The sequence below is a fragment of the Lissotriton helveticus genome, chromosome 9 (genome assembly GCF_964261635.1).
Source record: "Lissotriton helveticus chromosome 9, aLisHel1.1, whole genome shotgun sequence".
NCBI classification, from domain to species: domain Eukaryota; kingdom Metazoa; phylum Chordata; class Amphibia; order Caudata; family Salamandridae; genus Lissotriton; species Lissotriton helveticus.
In genome coordinates this window covers 359,318,994-359,342,074 of record NC_136070.1, presented here as the reverse complement: position 1 = coordinate 359,342,074, position 23,081 = coordinate 359,318,994, and the positions used below count along the sequence as shown (strand labels likewise).

The window sequence follows — 23,081 nt, the reverse complement described above, 5'->3', positions numbered from 1 at the left end:
TATTGTTTGTACTGTGCAAGCACCAGAACTAAATTATAGTAAACATGGACCACGTTTTCTTGCACAACATTAATTTCTAAACTGAATGTTATGTTATTTTCACCACTTTCTCAGACCATCAGACGAGGGTAAAGTTATAAATCATTAGTGGAAGCAAAAATGTTATGAACACTTGCACATAACCGTTCATAAATGTCAAAAAATGCTGTAGCATCACCAGGGCAAGAGCCTATAGTAGTTAAGTGGTTAAACAAAGTTTACATAGAAAAGTGCAGGTGTGTCACAACGCCTCAAAGGTTTGCAGCTCAGCCGAAACTTGAGCAAACAGAAGATAGCATACCCAGAATGTTGCATTTTGTCAATGTTTATTCCTGTTATCGTAGGCCACTTTGATTGATCCAGTACATTCCTACTTTAGGCCGTGGGTGTTATGTAGCAAGGTACCCCAGAGCCTCGGGTGCAACAAGTATAAATTGCAAAAACGTTGGTCTCCAACGAGTGCTTTCGGGAGAGGACGCATTAAAGGTAATTGTTTTATTCTTGCAATTGATGTAACAGCGCGCGCTTCCACTATACTTTGAGGTAATGAGTGTTTAGTATGTTGGTTACTCATTCAAAAGTATGAAGAGACGTTTTGTAGTGCGTCATGCAGGCTAATGGCACAATATTGCACACAAAACATGAGAACATTTTAATGTGATATTCTGTCTTTAAACTTAGGGTGTAAACCATTCTACGGGTAAAAATGTGTTTTTCATCATTAAAAAAGGTGAAAGGGTCCCCTGTGACTGGATTACGACCTTCTTTTAGTTTGTAGTAACATTTTACAACCTGATCAAACTTGCAAAACATGAATACATAAATTTAGGAATCCATACTTGACAGGGACACCCTAAACACTCCCTTCCAAATAGTGATTCCTAAAGGGTTTCTAAAACTATTTAATGATTCGGAAAAGGTTTCCCGAATCGTTGAATTGGGTTAATACATTTAAGAAAGGGGGGTGCTAAAATATTCTATACACGAGGCCCAAATGTGGCGGAGTTAATTCATTTTTTGCTGATGAATTTAAGTAACTTTGCTCCATAATTGGAATCGAGCTGATGCAGTCTGCTTATCACAATCATAATAAAACGGATTGTCTTAATTTGATTTTTTTTAGTAGTTGTTATTGTATTTTGGCCGCTATCATTCAAACTCTTGGTAAGGTGTAAAAGAGTGTAATGTTGGTTTGCTAATAAACGGATCCAGTCATTTAGCGAAACTCCCTAAATCTCAGACTAATCCAGGTGTCTGGCAGTCCTTCTGGACCTACATGGCTTAGTTATGATCACTAGTGTATGCTTCACATGGAACAAGTAGCCAAGTTTCGGTGGGCAGACTAGACTGTCCTGAAGAAAGCATTGCTTAAACCACCACACTGGCCTCAAAGTCTGGGCCCTGCTTTATTAATTTATTGATGTACATACAGAAGACATTGCGTATTGTCCATATGGAATTCCAGTCTATGACTTCTGACAGCCAGATTATCGTGATTGCTTGGCAACAGAATCACATATTGAAATATGCATGGATAACAGTGAATAATGGGGTTATTTTTCACTGAGGAGTTCTGAGTTGCATCAACTCGACATTCAGTGGGGACCTTGAGTTGTTTATTATGTCACTCAGAACTTAGAGGTGAAACAGAATCACTCTGAGGTACCTATCATCTGTAGGACCACATATAGAGACAAAGAAGAATGAGGCTCTTACACTTTAATCCGCATCTCCTCTACGAGTAAATAAAGTGATGTGAATTGAAATCGCTGTCTGCCTCTGCTGAGATTATTAAACCCTGTTCACAGAAATGTGCTTACATTCTGCAACTATTGAACAGTCTAGCCCTCGCACATTTTAGGCATGTGCCATGGTTATACTTGTATACATTAAGTAAAAAACTGTTAACATTCTGTCTGTAGCTGATCATAAATCCTTCATCATTGAAGATTTCAATGTTTCTTTTCTGCCTCTCTTGTTTTGATTGTTTCGCTCTATGTACCAGCATCACAGTTTGTTCTTACCGAACTGTAACCTTCAGCAGCCCTCTCTCTGCTACAGCGATGGTCATGTTTGTGCTCTATAAAACACAATAAATAAGTAAAAATAAGAGCAGGACGGTGCAGGGCTACCACAATTATCACAGGCTGTATGATAAATACATGTGTCCACTATACAATTACTTCATTTTGTCCCTGGAATGGTGAATAACATGTTGACCATGAATTGAAGGGTCCTTTTCCGTATGCGGATTCACCATTACATGGACATTTCCACATCTCTGAGTAGAAGACAAATAAGAGCAGGGACCCTAGGTGAGGATCTGGTCAGGTGTAGGGTGCTGTGTCAGATGGTAGGGCAAGCTGTGGAGTGTGTGGATAGTGGATCAGACTCCCTAAATGCCTGTACAGCACCTGTTCCCACAGCCACCCTGACTGCCTATATTCAGTCCATCAAAGTGAAAATCACACCCCATGTTTTAAGTTAGTTTTCTTTTTAGCTCCTTCCTGAAAGTGAGATTATTAGCATCCGAATTCATGGAGGGATGGGCACACATGTTAGCAGCCTCAAAGAGAAGGAACACACCCATTATGTATTCTTTTCACTTCAAGAAATATTAAGAAATGAGCTGATGGAGAGTGCAGATTACATCTAGGTTGGCAGAAGGAAAGCTAAAAAGACTGATGATTCATTCAGGTCCTTGATTCTGTGATGGTTTTTGACATGCCTAAACACTGAAAGGGGATGGACTAATTGCTGGGTTAGCAATGTAGATGGACTAGATTATGAGTGGCAGTAACCCTCTGTTATAGGCCCAAAAGTAGGTAGCAGCAGCATTTTGTAACATGCGCAAACAATGGATCCAATATCAAAGAAGCCCAAGACAGAGGGTATAGCAACAGTCTAGGGAAGCAGCACTAAAAATGTGAATCATCATAAAATGAAACTCAGCAGGGTGGAAGGAAAGAAACATTTTCAGAATTTTCAGTTGGAAGAAACATGTTGAAGTAACGTTGGTGTCTGTGAGGCAAGACAATTATTTTGATTCACATAATTCCAACATTGCAAACTGATGTACCTGGTGTAGGGCAGCATCCTAACTTAGATGGACACAAAATAGATGTCCAAATGGAGGGAGAGCCATCAAAGATAAAGAGCTATCAACTATAAGAATCTCTGTATTCTCTGCATTCAGCTTCAAGCAGTAGTCTTTCAACAAAAGGTTAAAGTAATGTTATAGTTAAGTGAATTTGTCAGTGACAACATTAATGTTTTGAACAAAAAAAACCACAGAAATTCACCATTTATATTTAACCGAGCTAACTATAACTTGTGCCCCCACAATGCACTGCTTATGACCGCACATATTACATTGCTCATGACATGTTCTATGACATTGTTTACAACATCACAGATAATATCTCAAATGACATAATTGATGATGTCAAAGATGGCATCACTTTGAAGGGGTTAGAATTACTATTCCTACTTCAGCCTGCGCAATAGTAGGAAAAGTGTTAGACTTGTGATGCGTTAGATTTACTATTCCTACTTCAGTTAGTGCAGCAGTAGGGAATATGTTGAACTCCACAAGGGTTATATTTACTATTTCCACTCCAGTTTAATTAACATTAGGGAAAACATTGGCCTTCAAAGGGGTTCGATTTACTAGTTCCACTCCAGTCTATGCAACAGTAGGGAAAGTATTGGCCTTCAGAAGGGTTGCATTTAGTTTTCCTACTCCTGCCAATGCAACAGTGGGGAAAGAATTGGGATTCGAAGGGATTACATTTATATTCCTACTATAGTCAGCAGTACAGTTGGGAAATTGTTGGACCCTGGGAGGGAAGGGGTGTACATTTAGTATTTCTACTTCAGTCAGCACAACAGTAGGGAAAGTGTTTGACTTCTGAGGATTTAGATTAACTATTCCAACTCCAGTAGAGACAGTGTTGGACTTCGGAGGGGTTAGCTTTACCATTCCTGCTCCAGTTAGTGCAACTGTAGAGAAAGTGTTGGACTTCTGAAGGGTTAAATTTACTATTCCCACTCCAGTCTAAGCAACATTAGGGAAAGCGTTAAGCTGGGGAGAGGTTGGATTTACTATTCCTACTCCAGTCCTTGTAATCGTAGGGAAAGTGTGGAACATTGGATTGGTTAAATAATAAATTAGAGTACTGAAAATGAATATGATTATTCATAGAAAATCATGTGAACATATAACTTAAAAAAGAAGAAAAAAAATCACATTTAATAATATCAACTTTACTAACTAGAAAACAATAACTCGATAATTAATCATCACCTATATATTTAATTCAAAATAATAAATACAAAGTGATTAATTTCAAATAACAAATGTCATCTCAGACACAAATGCTCAAACATGTTTTAAAAAATTACATATAAAGCATTATACATAATTATTTTTCAATTTAAAAATTGCATGAATAAATAAATGAATATACAACAATCATATATGTTTATTTGTTTGCCAACCTACTCATCTAAACAAATAACACAGTATTAAAAAATACATGCTTAATAAACATAAAAAATCAAACATACATATTGAAATAAATAAAATATTAAAACAATTACGCAACAATTAATAAACTAAGTAATATACATAAGTAAAAAAAGAAATTTAAATAAGCATTTAATTCACATTCTCGCATAATCTCCTACAAACCCTGTAACCCACAATTAAAATATAACATAAATAATTAATAAATAGAATAATGACACATCCTATATACCCTACTACCGACTTTTAATGTATAACTTAAATAAATAGATAATAATCCTTTCCATTAACAATCCTTTATAGAATTATTTAACAATTAAAAACTAAAACTCATTACTTTTACATTTCTTACAAACCCTGCAACCCTCTAATGAAATATAACTTACTATAACTAATTTTAAAACTAAAGAAAAGAATAGAATTTAAATTTTACAATTAAAAAGTAACACTTAAATATTTTTGCATAGTTAATAATCAATTAAAAAATGAATTGACAATGAAAAATATATCATCAATAAATTAAACATCTCACCCTGGCCCCCACCAAACACAATAACCTACTACAGCACTATAAATCACTAATAACATTAACATTAAAAAAAAGAAAATCACTGAACATTACAAACTACATTTGTAAAAATTGATAACATGTATTTGAACAATACTAACAACTAAAATTGATATAATAATTAAACCTCATTAAAATAATTAAAATCTACATTTTCACAGCTATATTACTCAAAACTATATTAAAACCAACAATCGTCTTGAAAACGGCATTACTTACCAAAAAATAAATATTCTTTACATCAATTTACTATACCATTATATTTTTGCACCAAAATATTTGTATACCGATATTTTCCAGATCTGTTATTTCAAACTTGATATTTTGTCCAAACACCGGGAAGATTATTACAGGACAGGCAATTAGGAAAACACCAGCAAATACACACTCAACAGGCTAGGAATTTAAAATGAAGGCTTACTCAAAAGTACTTGGAAAACGTTTAAGATATAATCAGAGCTCAATTAATGCTTACAATATATTAACATAATCATATTTTCTTAAACAATCAGAGTATATTCTTATTTAATTAAAATCACACTGAAGCTCCACTGCAGTTATATTTCCTAGAAGTGTGGTGCCCCAGAAAGATGTGTGAGACCAGCAATGTTATGTCCCCTGGATCTGTAGTCAGGAGACTTGGGGGCTGATTGCGATGGCCGACAAACTTGAGTCCGTCTGCCATCGTGGTGGTGACTGGGTCCGTCCGCAATACATGCGTTTGTTCCGGTCACCAATTTAGGAAGCGACTGCCACCATGGCTGTCGCATCTTGCATTTTTACTTTGCGGCGGGTGCTGCTAACAGCAGCACCCACCGTGATGTTAAAAGAGCACGTTGTGCATTTCAGTGCACTAGGTGGCACGCACCACACAGTGCCTGCACTAGGTGGCAGGCACCACACGGTGCCTTCCACTTAGTGCACTGAAATGTAGGGGGTACCATGGGTACCCCCAGTGCACATACACCTCTCACCAACACATTTGGGGCCCGCAACGGGCCCTGAAAAGAATCTCCGCCAGTCTTTTCATGACGGTTTCATCGTCATGGGAAGGCTGGATCACAGCCTGCATCATAATATGGCGGACAGAGTCTGCTAGGCACCGCTACCATTTTATGCATGCAGACGGATCAGCCAGGCAATCGGTCCAATTGCCTGTGGCGTGATCAGATGACCTTCAGATTCTTCATCCATGCTCCAGTCATCTAGGTTATTGAAGCTGATATGGGTGTCATTATTTGATCTTAATTCTTTTGTGAGCTGGTAGTATATAATCAGCTTTTACACATAAAAGAAACTTCTACTGTAGGAGTCTTTGTACATGACACAGCATTTTGAATGGAGATCTTGGTTGCACAGGAAGCCAGTGGTAGGACATTGAAGCAGAGCTAATATAGTCCGCTTTCAGGGATTGTCTGACTGCTTGGTTCTGGATCCTTTGAAATTGACAAATGTGTGACCTTTTTAGGCCCATACAGTTTTATTCTGTAAGTCTAATTTTTTACCTAATTTGAGGATTACACTTTTGGTGCACATATTCTGATCCAGTCGCATACATAGTTTTTGTTACCAATTGATGACTGCACGATGAATAGGGATTTTTATTTTTATTTTAGTTTTTCTTTTCTGTTTTTTAATTTCAAAGTATTTTACTGAGTTTTTAATACAGGTACATTGGCTTTTCTGTTACAGGGTACAAGTCAATCTTGGTTATAGTTGTTTTGATTATGGTTAGGTGATATACATGTTAGCCTGTGCCCCATTCTGATGTTTTGTTAGAAGATTAAGGACAGCTGAAAGAGAAGGGAAGGGTAGAGAAGAGAGGGAGAAGATAGCTACAGGAAAACTATTTCGCAACGGCCTCGGCCTATTCTGGGCTTGTATTGTTTTGTTTTTCGGGCGGCCGCCACCCCCCCAAGGGATCTCTCAGGGGTTCATAGGGGTCCAGATATTCGTCCAGCAGTTTCCACATCCTACTAGTAGCTGGTCTCCAGGGTGAGTTTTTTAGTGTGATGCTATCAACACCCCTGAGGTATGTCACCCAAATGAGCCAGCCCTTGAAAGATGTCTTTGCTGTAACCTTCCAATTGGATAGGACCATTTTCACTGCCGAGGTCAGTAGTAGGTCTAGCAGATCCCTGTCATGTTGTGAGTCAAATGCTGTGGTCATGAATGTGGTGGTAAGGGTAGAGAACTCTGGCTTCAGTGTGCACCTTATCGTTTTTTTTATGAAAACAAAGATTTTTTCCCAGAAGATTAGTAGAAAATGAGGTCGGCTAGGACCCCCTTTTCCCTGTTGCAGTTCCAGCAAGTGTCATTTTCCCTAAAGCCTATCATGGCTAGCCATGTCGGGGTCCAGTAAGTATTGTGAAGTTGCCAAAATGTTGTCTGGGATAGCACTGGGGAGATTTTGTTACGTGAGGGAGAGGCCCAGAGTTGAGCCGGGCCTGTTCGCTTAGTGGGGTGTTGAGTTGATTTGCCAAGTAGTTTGATGGTTCGTCGTACATTTTTGTGGTGCTTGGACATAGAAGTTTATAGAGGTGTGACACCTGGTGTCCTAATTTGTTGAGTTTCGACATATATTGGATGATTGATTGTGTGTGCTGTGCTAGTTTGGCTTTTGTGAGCGCTGTTCCGATTTAAATAAATTGTAAAAACGGGGTTGCCTTCCTCCTCCAGATCAGCTGGGTAGGAGATGCCTTTCATTTCCCATGCGTCCATGGACAGGCACTTCTTCCTGTATTTAATCTTACTGTTGGCCCACAGGGACTCCAATTTTGAGTTCTTTACACTGGCCTCCATGTTCTTTTTTTTTTTTTTTTTCTTTAGTCCTCATACGCCACTTCCCACCTCTTCATATCTTGTAATGCTCTTGGGTGGTTTTCAAACTCAACTATGAGAGGCTATTTCCTACTGCTTACACTGCATACCTGTAGGCTTGAGAGAAGTGGGAGGTATCACAGCCGTACCTGAGGCAGAAAAGCATATAGGTTGCATTAACCTCCAAGAGCCTCCGAAGTGACTTAATCATTGGACCTTATTTTTCTCCCATCATCAAAGTCAACAGTTATTTGGCTTCCATTTCCCTCACCCATAGTGATTTAAAAATAAATTCCAAAACTGGTGCTTCCTGCTATTTTGCCCAGCCATATCCAACTTAGCTATTACTCTCATAGCTCTAATCCACATTAGTCCTGTCGGAGGCTCTGACGAAATCCAAAGTTTACATATTTCTCTTCGAGCAATCAAAATGGCATAGAAAAACAGCTTAGAATTATCATCAAGGCCCTTACCTTGTATATCCAGTCTGCCCGAGATGATCTGTTCAGAGCTTACCGTGATATTTAGCTCCAACATTTTTGATAACCTTTCACTTACAGCTGCCCAAAAATCTTGAATCTCTGAACAGGTCACAAACATGTGAATGTCATCTTCATTTGGGCTTTTACACTTTGGGCATAACACCATGCCCCCATCCTTGAATTTTGCAAGTCTCCTTGGAGTCCAATATGCCCTGTGGAGAGTAAACAAGTGATTCCTCCTTAAATTTGCAGGTTTTACCACTTTGTAGAGAATCAACATATCTACTTGCCATTGCTCTTCTGTTGCGATCTTCGGCAAGCACTCTCCCCACAGGAGTTCTGGAAGTAGGAAAGGGCCATCCTCCATCTCGACTATTTCCCAATACCACGTTGCCACTTCTTTTTTCATCCGAATGTTTGAAATCAGCTTCTCTTCGAACTCATTATGTCGCCCAATTAACTTTCCCTTACCTACTACCCAGCTTTGGATCTGCAAGTATTTAAATTTTGCAAAGTTACGGCCCCATAGTTGTTCACAAACCGCCCAGGGTAGGAGGGCTCCTTCACAAAACATCTCACCCCAGACCTGTGGGCCCTCTGTTTTCAATACCCTCGCTAAAGCATCTTCCGTCTAACTTGGGGCCCCCGGGAACTCCCAAATTGGTGCAGCCACACTAAAATATGGAATTTTTGTCACACGTCTAATACGGTACCACACCGTGGCTAGGTCTCTTAAAACCTTCAGTCTAACTTTTTTGAAGTATTTTGGATCTGCAAATCCATATAGAAAGCCGGGCTTGTAACATTTTTCTACTTTCAGCATGGCCGCAAAAAGGACCCCTATAGATGAACTATTAGGAGTTCCAAGAAGCATTCTACAATTCTTAAGCAAAAAAGCCCAAGAATAGAATTGAAAGTCTGAGGCTGCTAAACCTCCCTTGGCATACTTTCTCCGAATTTTTTTCCAAGATAGCCTTGATCCCTTAGAGCCCCAGATAAATGAACCAATTTCGCTCTGTAGCTTAGCTAGGCCTTCTTTCTCAAACATGAGGGGAACTGAGTCAAATAAAAAGGTCAACTTCGGAAGCACCATCATTTTGACCAGATTTACCCGGCCAATCATAGTCAATGGTATTGAGCTCCAGTTTCTTAGTAAGGCTGTAATATCTTTCTTTGCTTTGGCCAGATTCACTGATGTTAACTGTTTTATATCTTGAGTGATTTGTACCCCCAAATATCTAATCTGTTTTTTTGCGATCCCAGGCTCTATTGCCATGTTCCAAGCCATAATTTCAGTTTTGTCCGAATTTAATCGATATCCTGAAACTTCTCCAAACTTTTTAGTAATGCTTTCGATTTCCACCAATGATTTTGTCAGATTTGAAGTTAAAATTACAATATCATCTGCATATAGCCCTATCTTCTTTGACCACCCTTGGAACCTAAAAGCAGGAATATTCTCTGAATGTCTTATTTTGCAGGCCAGTGGTTCAATATAAAGGTCAAATAGGAGTGGGGATAAGGGGCATCCCTGCCTAGTTCCTCGCGCAATTCTGATTGATTTTGTGAGAACTCCATTAACCAAGACCTTGGAGTTTGGCGTATGATATAATTGTGACATCGCTTGAAGAAAATTTTACCCTAGCTGAAGATGTTCAAGTAATAATTTCAAAAACTCCCAATTGACACGGTCAAAGGCCTTGGCGGCGTCCAAAGCCACCACTGCCAGGGGAAGCTTTTGCTCAACCGCAACATCTATGCTACCTATCAGGGAATTTGTTAATTCATTCAACTGTCTACCTTTCACAAATCCTTTTTGATCTTCATGGATAAAGTACGGAATCACTTTACCCAGCCTCTCTGCCAAGATTTTGGTAAACAGTTTGTAATCACAGTTCAAGAGTGAAATGGGTCTATATGAATCCATGTGTGTTGGAGATTTACCAGGTTTAGGTATGATGATTATATTTGCCTGGTCCCATGATGCCGGAATCTTCATATTTCCCCAAAACACCTCATGTAACACCTTTGTTATTAATGGTGCCAGCCCTTGCATCAGACTTTTGTATACTTCTTCCGGAAGGCCGTCAGGGCCAGGTGCTTTGCCTTTTTTTGCCTTCCTAATACCTTCCTCTACCTCTTCCTGCCTGATCTCTCTATTCAAGAGTCTTCGGTGTTCTTCTGTAGCAGACTTTAGAACTCTGACCCATTCTTTCATCTCCTGCTTGTCTGGATGTAGCTCTTCACTATACACTTCCATAAAATAGTTGTGAAATGCTTCCACAATCTCATTTGTGTTTGAGACTACTTTTTCTTCTGCACCCACCTTAACCTCTTTTATCCTATTTTTAACCCGATCCTTTCTAACCTTCCAAGCTAGAAGTTTACCTGAATTTTCCCCATATTCAAAGTGGTCCTGCCTAGAAGCCTCCCATCTTTCTTTCACTCTTTTATTAATCACAGCAGTCAGTTGTTCCTTTAACCCTTCCAACTCTTGAAGAGTCTCCTCCACAGGAGCTCCCCCTGAATTTATAATCGTAAGTTCATTTTTTCGGATATTCTGCTCCAGACTCTCTACTTCCTGATAGTATGCCCTCCTTCTCTTAGCTCCCAGTGCTCCCAGCCTGCCACGAAGGAAGGCCTTAGTGGCCTCCCAAACAATATCTAATTTGGTTGATCCTATGTTGTGTTCAATAAATACCTCAAGCTCCTGTTGAAGGGACTGCATTGCTTCCTGGTCATACAGAACTGTACGATCTAGCCTCCAGACTGAATTCACAACACAGGACCCAATTTCCAGTTCTAGGGAGACCGCTGAGTGGTTGGACAAATGAACCCCTACGTGTACCACCTCCTTCACATTGTCAATTAATCTTGCATCTAACAAAAAAAAGTCAAATCTAGATCTATGACTATATTTTTTGTTATAGTATGTGTATCCAAGCCCAGACTCGGCCTGCTTCCTCCAAATATCGCAGAGCCCAAACTGCTCTATTATGTTTTTAATTCTAGCTGCAATTTTACAGTTACCCTGGGCTCTGCTGTTAACAGATCTATCAAGCTTGGCATCCAGTACGATGTTAAAATCCCCTGCAAGAACTATATATCCTGAAAGGCCAGTCATCTCTTGTGTTAGTCCCAGCAGCGGAGCAACATCGTCCTGATTAGGACCATAATAGCCAATGATATTGTATAATGAGCCCACTATCTTTAAAGTCACAATCAACCATCGACCTTTCTCATCTGCTATACTACTCTCTACCTGACAATCTAACCCGTTTCTAATTATCACCAATATTCCTCTGGTGACCATTGTTTGTGGTGAACTGTAAAAATACTTTATCCACTGAAGTCGACCCAAGAATTGTTTACACTCATCCCCAGTTAAGTGAGTCTCTTGAAGGATCATTATATTGGCGAGAGAATCCCTTAAGTACTTCAGAATCCTGTCTCTTCTTACTTTTACCCTTAAACCATTGACATTTCATGACACGCAAATCACTATTTGTGTTTTTACCCTCGCACTCTTACCCTCCACCATCATATACTGATCTCCAATTCCTTATCCTCAAGGTGGTCCTTAGCATATGAGAACATTTTTGTTTTTCACCCCCCCTTCTTCCTATCCCTCCCCCCCCACCTCTAAGCCCTAACCAGCTCCCCCCTCCCCATCCCCCCCCCCTCCCTGGGAAAACCCTTCCAGCTTCCTAAGGCCCAAACCTAGGCCCTTTGAGGGTCGGTCCCCAACAAGCGTGCTACCCTAGCTTCTATACATAACCCATTTTTTTTTTTATTTTTTTTTTTTATTGATTTTGTTATTCTATTCTATTTACAATTTGCCAATTACAAATACCAGAACTGCAGGTTAACTATGCACCACCGCCTTGGAAGTGCTCTAAAAAGTTGTCTACATCCTCAACAAATTTAAAGGAGTACATTTTGTTATTCCACATAACTTTTAAAAAAGCTGGGAATCTTAACTGCACTGTCGCCCCCAACTTCCTTAGGGGTTCAATTCGCTTCCCCAGCTCCCACTGTCTGTTTGCAGTAACTACCGAGAGGTCAGATCTAATCTCAATTTTTGCCTCCCCTGCCGTAAGAGAGCCCTTTTTCAATGCCATGGCAAGGATCTTTTCTTTTAGACTATATGTAAGAAAGTTAATCAAGACCCTTCTAGGCTTGGACCGATTTGACTTCAGTCTGAAGGGATCGCGATGGATCCTCTGTATGTCAGCAGCAATCTCTTCTTCAGACTCCTCCATCTGCAGCTCAGATTTTAATAAGTGGACTACAAAACCTTTTAAATCCTCCCCCTCTTTTCCCTCTGGAAGCTTCAGAACTTTTAGGTTATTTCTTCGCTGCATGTTTTCCAACCTCTCTAACCGATCCTCGTACGCTCTTTCTCTGCTTTTAACCTCATCGAGCTCCTTACAATTATCTTCCACTGCCTCCTGTATCTCCTTGACCTCTTGTTCAAGTTTTCTTGTCCTTATGCTTAACTCATCGAACTTAGCCTCCAGTAAACCTACTGCCTCCCTGATTCCATCCTGCTTATTTTTAGATTCCTCAAACCCCCGATGTACATCTAGATCTAATTTTCTCAATAGAGCGATAACCATGCTATCAGAGTGTAACGCCTCATCTCCTGCAGCAGCCCCCTCTTCTTCAAGCCCTTCCAACTCTCCCCCGTTTTGGTTAACACTTCCTTCCTTGCTATTTCCTGATTCTATCGGGCTTTTCAATGGACCCCCTTCTATTAAAGTTTCTGACATACTGTCCACCTCAGGCTTCATCTCTCCTGCTTCTGAAACCGCAACCTCCTCCACCTCCAAAATTTTGTAACGATTTGGGGTCAAGTGATCTGCCCAGTCCTCAGTTATTAACTCTCCTTGCCTGCAGTCTCTTGCAAGAACCAATGTCTTAGGAACAGGTTTGAAGAAGGAATTTAGAGATGGATTAATGGAAATTTTCTTCTTCCCAAGTGTTACTAACCTGCTTGTTTGCGTTTTTTTTTAATTTAAATTGAAGGGAGTTTTTATCTTTTGTTGTGTATTATGTGGGGGCAAACCCTCTGTTGCAGGCTTCCCTATGCTTCTCAAAGCGTAACTAAATGTCTGGGGGCTCCTTCTTTTTTCTTTTGGCCGTGTGTCTGGCACCTTGTAGGTTTTTAAACCCACCACTGAATTCTGTGGCAAACTCGCAGTAGTTTGCACACGACTTCTCTCTTGCACTGTCCCTCTCCCCACAGCCCCACCAGCAGAGAACTGGAGCCTTGCAGCCACCCGCCTACCTCTGCCTCTCTCTAACGCAGCACAGCTCCAGCGCTCAAACCCCTTCGGCGAAGGCACCAACAATCCTGTGGCTCCTTTCTCCGACCCCTCCTCAGCTGTTTCCACTGCCACTAGTGCAGCACAGCTCGTACTATCCTCTTCCGCGATCTCCATAGACTGCCGCCTCAACTTCACTCGCCGGCCGTTTCTCCTCCGCCTCTCGCTCCTCTCAGAGCTCTAGCCCGACAGCTTCTCTGTGTTGCTTGTATCTCTCAGGCTTTCACTCGCACGCGTTAATATTGCCCGACAGCGTCTCTGTCTCGCTAGTATCTCTCAGGCTTTCGCTCGCACGCGTTAATATTGTGCGGGTTAGCGTATTTTACTAACCTATGCAGATCATCTTCCTTACTTGCTTGCTTTTCTGATATCTCTCCCGTCTTTCACCCGTTTGTAGCACGCCACCTAGGACCGGCACTCCCGACCAGTCTCTCTAGCTAGCCGCCATGTTCTCCCTAGCCCCGCCCACTGGCTCAATCCAATCCCGAAGCCGGCCTCCATGTTCTTGTCTATTTTGAGTAGTGCAATTTTTTGTGTTTTTTAATATTGGGTTGGAGGTGTGTGTGTGTTTGTTAGCTGTTAGCAGAGTCAGTGGGTTTTGGTTGCTTATGATGGCTCACTTGATTGTTAGTCATACTGGTGTGTACCCTTGGGGGGTCGTCAACCAGTAAGCTCCGTGTTTGGCTAGGAAGGCGGTTTGGAAGGTCCTGTAGTCTGCTAAATGTAATCCTCTCAGATTTTTGTCTAGCCTTAGTTCTTTAATACTTATACGCACTTTTTTCCCTCGCCATAGGAATTTCTTAATCTGGTTATCCATTTTGCGTTGGAAATCGTCAGAGAGGAGAAGTGGTAGCATGCTTAGCAAGTAATTAATCATTGGGGTAATCATCATCTGGATTGTTTCTAGTCTGCCCCACCAGGTTATGAACTTGGGGGACCAGGACTCCAAGAGAGTCTTTGTGTTCTCTAAGAGTAGCCTCTCATTTTGTTCTAGTGTGGATGCCAAGGTATTTGATGTACCCTGTTCGCATTGCCAGGCCCGAGTTCCCTAGGACTTCAACATAGCTCTTGACCACATACTCGACAGGCAATCACACTGCCACTCCCAACCATCAAGCGCACACGCCACACTAAAGAACATCTGTGCCAGATTCCCATGGTGACCCCAACACCCGGACACTAGAGATTACACCTTCTACTCCAACCCGCACAACTCGTACAGCAGGATATACTACATACTAATTACGGGCCCACACACACATTTAATTGAACACACAGACATAGCCCCAAGGCTACTCTCACATCACTCATGCATCACCCTCAAGTTGAGCGGGGTCCACAATGAAGTCATCCCCAAAAGATGACGTCTTGACCGACCCAGTAAACAAAGCAAAGATAGAGGAAGCCATAAAAGAGTACCTTAGCTACAATGACACACAAGAGACTGACCCCACTACATTATGGGAGGCACTCAAGGCGACAGTCAGGGGCACAATAATCAACATCAAGTCCAAAATCAACAAAAGCGCAAATCAGCGACTGAACCAACTCAAACAGGACATCAAAAGGCTATAATCAGCACACGCCAATGCAATACAGGCCTCTAGGTTCCTAACAGACATCACTAGGAAAAAGTATGAGTAGAATAAAATACTAAGCGAGAGGGCCGGAATGTGGGTCAACAAGTACAAGGCCATCAATCTTTGCGAGCTTAACAGAGCGGGCAAACTCCTAGCTTCTTACCTAAAGCACATACAGAGCCAATTCAACATAGCATCCATCACAGACTCACACAACAAAACACACACAAGACACAAGGAAATCCTACGCACATTCAAAGAGTTTTACCAAGAACTCTAGAGAAGCAAATAGACCTTAAACCTGGGGGAGTGCACAAAATACCTTGACAGACTTGACCTGCCCAAATTAATGAATGAAGAAGCACGAAATCTAGGCCAAGAAATCAGTACAGCCGAGATTGAGATGGCGGTCAAGTCGTTGAACGACAACAAAGCACCAGGCTCTGACGGATACACAGCCACCTTTTATAAAGCCCTTCTTTCTCCCCTGAAACCAACCATGAAAAAGGTAATCAACCACTGTGCGGAGAATGGAATAGTATCCCAAACCATGTATGAGGCCAACATATTTGTTTATCCCAAAAGAGGGTAAAGACGCACGACTACCCAAAATCTACAGACCCATATCTTTAATTAATGTGGACTGTAAAATCTACGCAAAAATTCTGGCTGCAAGACTAAACCCCATCTTACCCAAACTAATAAGTAACTCATAAGTAGGCTTCCTAAAGACCCGTATGTCAAACAACAACAGTAGACTCCTATGTCACATACTGGAGCATACCAGCGAGCATACCAGCGAGGGGGCGTGGCCTGATGCCTATGGGGATGGGAGCTTGAATCAGAGCTCCCGCCGGTGATCCCCTCTCTAGTGCCATCCTGCCCGATATAGGGGGACCCCAACACCGAAACCAGCGCAGGCAGTGTCGGAACCATTGGGGCACCGGCAGAACCCGAATCTTGGCAGAAAAATGCGCTACAGACTCCGGACAGAGCATTGCGAGGCGGAATGGCAAGCCTGTGCAAAATGGCGGCCGGGAACCCACAGAAGCGCTCGGAGTGCCCTGCAATGGCTGGGAACCACGGCTGAGACCGGCAGACACAGCGGGGCAGCTGTAGGTAGCGACGAGCAGAGAACATTGCACTAAGGCTCACGGAGAGCACTTCAGCACTGGGGAGGCAAACCTGCCTGTAATGGCGGCCACAACAGTTGGAGACCGCGACTGAGCTCTGTGGGCAAAGTGGGGCACCCGCGAACGGTGGAAAGCAGAGAATCCAGCTGGGCCTGGGCGGCGGAACCTGATCACATAAGCAGCGGTGAGTGAGGGGTGCTGTCTTGGGTCGGGAGCAAGAGAGGACCAGGCAGCACAGAACAGAGGGCCCTTCCATAGGGCCAGCTCTGAAGCGGCATGACCACCTGCCCTGCACTGAGTTTGGAGGGAGAGAAAGAGGCACCAAACCACAGCAGCAGGTAGACGGATGGTGAGACCGCCCCTGGGACCTTGCAACTGGGCCATATAGACATTTACTCTGTGGCCCACCGCACAGAGGAGCTTTGGAAGAGAAAGCGGGCGGATGTGGCCTCCACCGCAAAGGACAGAGGCAACCTGGTGCTTGGAGAGTGCAAAGGTCCTCAAAATGGCGGCCGCGACCTCTGCATAAAAGCCAGAGGCGGCCCTGAAGAGTCCTGGCGTGGGACTCTTCAGGGCCGTGGAGGCGTGGGAGACGACAGCAAGTAGGAGGAGCGTTGCGGGGTGCACGTCACTCAGATCCTGAGATCTCCTGGGAAGAGGTACAGAGCGGGGGACAATAACAATTTGGCTGTGCATTGCTGGGTGGCGTAGGAGGAGCAGCGAGGGGGCGGAATAGACACCTATCTGATACACACATAGCACCGGAGTGCACAATAACCAACCTGTGAGTCAGGGGCAGGAAGAGAGGTGCACGGCTTACAGGACAGGCCGCCAACTCATCGAAGGCCTATCCAGGCAATCGCCGCATTAGGGGCAGAGTGTCCTCACCTCGGTGGCATCATGGGTCGGACCACTAAGAGACGCGACACTGAGCAGCCAGAATCAATGAGTGAAGAAACAGGGGACCCGCGCCCACACACGGCGACCAGGACTGATGGGGCGGCACCCTAAGGAGAGTTATCACTTCATGACATCCTGCAGGCTATTGAAAAATCACAGACGGCTGTGGAAACCAAGATTGATACAATCAGAGAAGACCTGGGTCCACTACGGGCGGACCACAGAAAATTGGCTGATCGAGTCATGACTGTAGAGGAGGAGGTCGTAAGCCTGAGGCTACTGGTAACTGCGACCGCTCTCACAGTCAAGGACATAGAAAAGAGGGTCTTGGTCCTCGAATAGCGGGCAGAAGACGCGGAAAACAATTCCCGCCAAAATAACATTAGGGTCACGGGCCTGCCTGAAAAAGTTGTAGGAAATGACACGGTGGCATACCTTGAGCAATGGCTGAGCACATCCGTGGCGGAAGAAGGCCTCTCACAGTTCTTCGCCCTAGAACGGGCGCACAGAGACCCCGCCCGGGCGCCACAACCAGGCAGGCCGCCGAGGCTGGTGGTAGCCAGCCTCCTCTTTTATAAAGACAGAGACCATGTACTGAGCCAGTGACGTATCAAAGGGCAGCTAAAAGTGGACAACAACATCATCAGGATTTACCCTGACTTCTCCCTAGAGGTTCAACAGCAACGAGCATCTTTTATCACAGCCAAGCTGAAACTGCGCCAAATGGGGGTATCCTACTCCATGGTATTTCCGGCCAGACTCCGGATAGTACGCTCTGGAGGTACTACATTCTTCACTACTCCCCAGAAAGTTTGGGATTGGATGGAGGAGCAAGATCCCAGAGGCCAGAGACAGGAAGACAAAAACCCAGTCCCAAAGGAACTCATACCCACCCCCGGACAGAGGAATGACATCAAAGAGCTATCTGACGCTGGAAGAAACGCATCGAGACAGGGCAAGTGCGATAGCAGCGGTGGCCTCACTAAGCACAGCGGGAGCCCGAGATGCTTCCTTGCACTCCGGGGAGGATCAGAGAGACTCGGACTCTGAGACCAGCTTGAGCACGGTGGGGGACACCAGCCAGGCTCTGCTGCATGTAACCCCCAGATCAGCAGATGACTTGATGTGAGGCAGTTGGAGCAAGCAAGTACAACCAGGACAATATTGCGGGGAGGAGGGAAGTGGCTCCAGTGTCGCCCCACTTTAGCTACAGGGGGTCCCTAAGCAATTGAACAAAACCTACATACTGAGGATCCAAGGGGGCGGAGAGGACGGCTGTCCTACAGGTGGACATTGGCATAGTCACCACTCACGGAATTTGTCTGTTTAGGCACCAGAGTGCAAGGTTTGGATAGGAGAGATGTTCTCACTTGTCCTGGGGAGGGGGAGTTGGGATGGTTTGTTTAGTTTCAGTTGGGGGCACTGCTGTCTTCCCCTATATGGGAGCTTGGGTTATTGCATGAAGGTTCTCATCCTACGGTACTGGGCACCGGGTACCAGGAGGGGCAGGGGAGGCCAGACGGAGGAGGAGAAGCTGATATACAATGCCCAATCAGACAGAATATAATCTTCTCTCCCGGAATATTCGAAGGATGCACTCCATGCATAAACAATACAAAATCTTCTCTCAGATGAATAGACGGGGGTGCACATAGCAATGCTGCAAGAAACACATACACTAGCATCGGTGGGGGAGGCGCTACGTTGTAGATGGAGAGGCCAGGCATATTACACCACGTACTCTGCCTTCGTCAGAGGGGTCCTGATTTGGATCAGGACAGGAGTCCCCTTTCAGCACACCGCCCACAAAGTAGACCCAGAGGGTAGATTTGTGGTGGTCACCGGGCGCCTCGACGGACAGGACATCACACTTATTAATATCTATGGCCCAAATACGGATCAAGGTCCTTTCTTTGAGCAATTATCAGGGTTACTGGCTCCATATATGACGGTGTCAGTCATTATAAGGGGCGACTTCAACTGTGTAGCAGACCCAGATCTGGACAGCTCGCACCCACCGCATCAGGATACCCCAGTCAATAGGACAGCTAGGATGTTTAGGGAATGGCAATCCCAATGGGGGCTGGTGGACACATTGCGTCGGACGCACCCACTAGACAGGGAGTACTCCCACCTCTCACGCGTACATGACCTGCACGTCCTCCTGGACACCTTCCTTGGCTCCCCAGACATGCACACCAGACTTCACAAGGTAGAATACCTCACCCGAATGGTCAACTACAATGGAGACACAAACGTCAGCACATCCCCACCTGGCGCTTCAGGCCAGAGGCACTGGAGGACCAGGTGTTCCACCATGAAATCAAAGAGTAAATCACCACATATTTCATGGACAATGCCAAATCTGAGGACTCCAGGGTGACTGAATGGGAGGCCTTTAAGCCAGTGATTAGGGGGCGTTGAATGGCATTATCTGTAGGGGTGAGACGTACACTACTGATGGACGTGGAACGGGCAGATCGTGAGTTGAGGGAGATGGAGCGCCGACACCCAACCAACCCAGACCTCCGGCAGGAACTGCTTGATGCAGAGGAGGTGGCCGTGCAGGAAGAGCAGTTGAGGTGGTTTGCCTACCGGGCATACATGGACAGAACACACGCAGAGTGAGATAAGGCAGGTAGACTACTGGCATGGCTCGCTAACCCAACCCGCATGGAGTGAACAATCCTAGAACTGACAGAACGGGCGACATATATACCGGCAGGACGATGTAACTGACAGTTTTCACGTGTACTATGAGACACTTTACAAGAGCGTGGGGCCCTGTGGTGAAGAGGACGTACAGAAATACTTGGCAGACCTCCCGATACAAACTTTGACAGGTGAAGATGCAGAACTCCTGGGTGCAGCAATCTCGGACCGAGAAGTTAAAGTAGCTACTAAGGCACTGGCGAGAGGGAAAACACCAGGCACAGACGGGCTCCCTAAGGAGTTCTATGCTGCATATGCGGACAAACTGACCCCCAGAAAGGTTGAGATGTACTCAGAGGCAAGGGAGAAGGGCCTGTTACCGGACATGACCAGGGAGGCGGTGGTAATACTGCTTTTGAAAAACAAAAGAAGACGGCCAGGAACAAAATATTGTCTGACAAAATGTGAAGTGAAAGCACCTCTAAGGTTTGTTAATAAAACCCTCACACACAAACCTGGTTGGTGTCATGCTTCATCATCGGGTCCCAGCCAGACGGCCGAATCCCACCTTGTAGTCCTACCTCTCTAAGTTGTTTTCAAATACCGCTTTTGAAGCCAGACAAGTTTCCCTTGGAGTGTGAAGCTTATCGGCCATTATCGATGCTCAATCTACCAGCAGGCTTTATACCTCGCCGGAATATAACCCTAAATATTTGTTGATTATTATCCATCATCAAACTCGGGACAACAGTGGAACAGAGAGGGGCGGTGTTCACCATCGACATCGAAAAGGCATTTGACAGCCTCGAATGGGGATTCTTGTATGCAGTCCTATACAGAATGGGGCTAGGAACGGGATTTATAAGCTGGGTGCAGCTTCTATATACGGACCCGGTGGCGAGGGTCTGCACTGGGTGCACAATATTGGCACAGTATCGGGAGGTGAGGGTGATAGAGCGCGCGAGGCCACCCGACCAATAGTTTTCGCCGTTTCCGGCTTCAGGGCCCATATACTTTCAAATCACCATATACATCGATCAGGTGACTTCACGAGCTCTACCAATTTGTGTGTGTGTTCCCTACTATTATTTCTCAGTGCACCCGACTTACCATCCACCGATGCGAGTACCTAATGACCACAATGAATCAGGGAGCTAGCTGTAAAAAGAAAGGCAGCAAAATACAAACCCAACCAATAACATTCAAAATACTGTTGAAATGACCACGGACAACTGGAAGTTTAAAAATGTTTATCTAAAGTTCATTTGCTTCGTGTATAAGGTACAGTAAAATAAGGCAATCAATAACCAAGATAACGTAAATGATATAGCTGTAAAGAAACAATGACAGAGTAATCATTGAAATACTGATATAAAGTATAACGAGAAGATACTTATGCTGATCAGAATTATTTGAGCAGGGGCAGACTATGTAGGTATAACTACAGGAGGGCCTATAAAGAGTAACAGGCTTCACTTAAGGTGAACGGGCCTTTGAACAATCTAGGCAATGAGGTTCTAGACCATATCAGAAAATGACAAACTGCAATGCAAAATATAATTTCTAACAAGTGTGAAGACATAGGAACAAACTTATGTGAAAAATGCAAATGACTTTCAATATTTGCGGAAAGACATGGAAAAATAACATATGCAATGGTGAACTTTATTAAAGCAAAAGTTAGAAATTCAGAAGGTGCAAGAATTTTAAGAGGTTCAGATCAATATTTACCTAGAAAGGTGTGGAAACCAAACCCTGGCCACGGGTCAGTTAAGGACAGGAAACCCTCAAGGAAGGATACCCTTCAAAGGACAGCAGGTGCAGAATGGACACCCCGGGTAGGACAGGATACCCTCGGGTAAGGAATCAGGACAGGACCTCAGGACAGGACAGCAAACCCTCAGGACAGGACCTCTCAGGACAGGACCGGAACCCACAGTTCGGAAGCAACGCCTGCGCTCCACCCGCTCTGCAGCTATCGATCAAGACCCCGATTGGGTCAGCGAACTCCCAGCAAAGTGCTTCGCCAGCACTTTAAGGTTCAGTAGAACCTTAGTCTATGGTCAAATTCGGACAGAGTGCTCCGCAGCGCTCTGTATCTTCAGTCACCTATTGAGTACGATGGGTCAGTGACAGGTCAGCTAAACCAGACAAGTCGGACGGTTCCCTAGGGGAACCCAGGGTAGATATACAGTTTGGGGACAGTGTACCACCCCCCAATGTTGCAAAGTGTCAAAATCCCTCAATTTCGATTGGTCCTAAGGTAGGATTTGGGTAACACACCAATCACAATACAAGATTTTAAGCCTTCATTAGCATACTTGGGTACCGCCTAGTAAGTTTGGGGTTCCCAGGAGAAACTGTGCAGAAACACAATGACATTTTAACAATGTAACGTAGTAGGGTCATGTGACTCCGCTCAGCCGAGCTTGCAGGTCAGTTCTCAGGAGCATCTTGCCCACTAGTGCCAGCTGGCTAAGTTCCATCAGCCAAGGTTGTCAGGTCCCCGGAAAGTCGCATCTGCGCAGAAGGGACCTCCAAGATGGCTCTCAGTACAGACAGCCCCCCATTCCCCGCGGTACATGAAAAGTAAGCGAAAACAAATTAATACATAATAATGTCATCATGAAAACACATCACAGGGTTTGTACTTTTAACTCATCATCAAGAAATAAACTTATGCATTCTAAATGTTAGCTACATTGATACGAGCACAAGAGCAGTGGCACGAGCAGTACCACATGATGAGCACAGCTATGAATTACGCATGCGCATAAATTTCCCTCCACTTCTGCAGACGCGTCAGGACACGTGAGTGTGGCTGACGCATGCGCAGTAACTAAAATACAAGCGGCGGCCATGTTAAAGTACACGGGGTAAGTGTATTAGAAATACACGTAGGCAAGCTTCATAAACTTTGCCTAAACAAAAATAAACGTTAGTAAAACATACTTATGTTACCTTATTACACATAAACGAGGTTCTTGACTTCGGCAAGCCGCAAAATATGCGAAGCTTTGCTTCATCAATCCCCTCTTTGATGATATTTACT

General features: G+C 44.0%; 1 protein-coding gene across 1 annotated transcript in view; it reads left to right on the top strand.

Annotated features, from left to right (window-relative positions):
* The first annotated feature begins 372 nt into the window (after positions 1–372).
* LOC144781325 (alpha-1-antitrypsin-like) overlaps positions 373–23,081 on the top strand; it is a 150,885-nt gene continuing 128,176 nt past the window's right edge. Inside the window, exon 1 of the mRNA XM_078660102.1 lies at positions 373–525. The gene's annotated coding sequence lies outside the window, so the exon portion shown is untranslated. The remainder of the gene's footprint in view (positions 526–23,081) is intronic.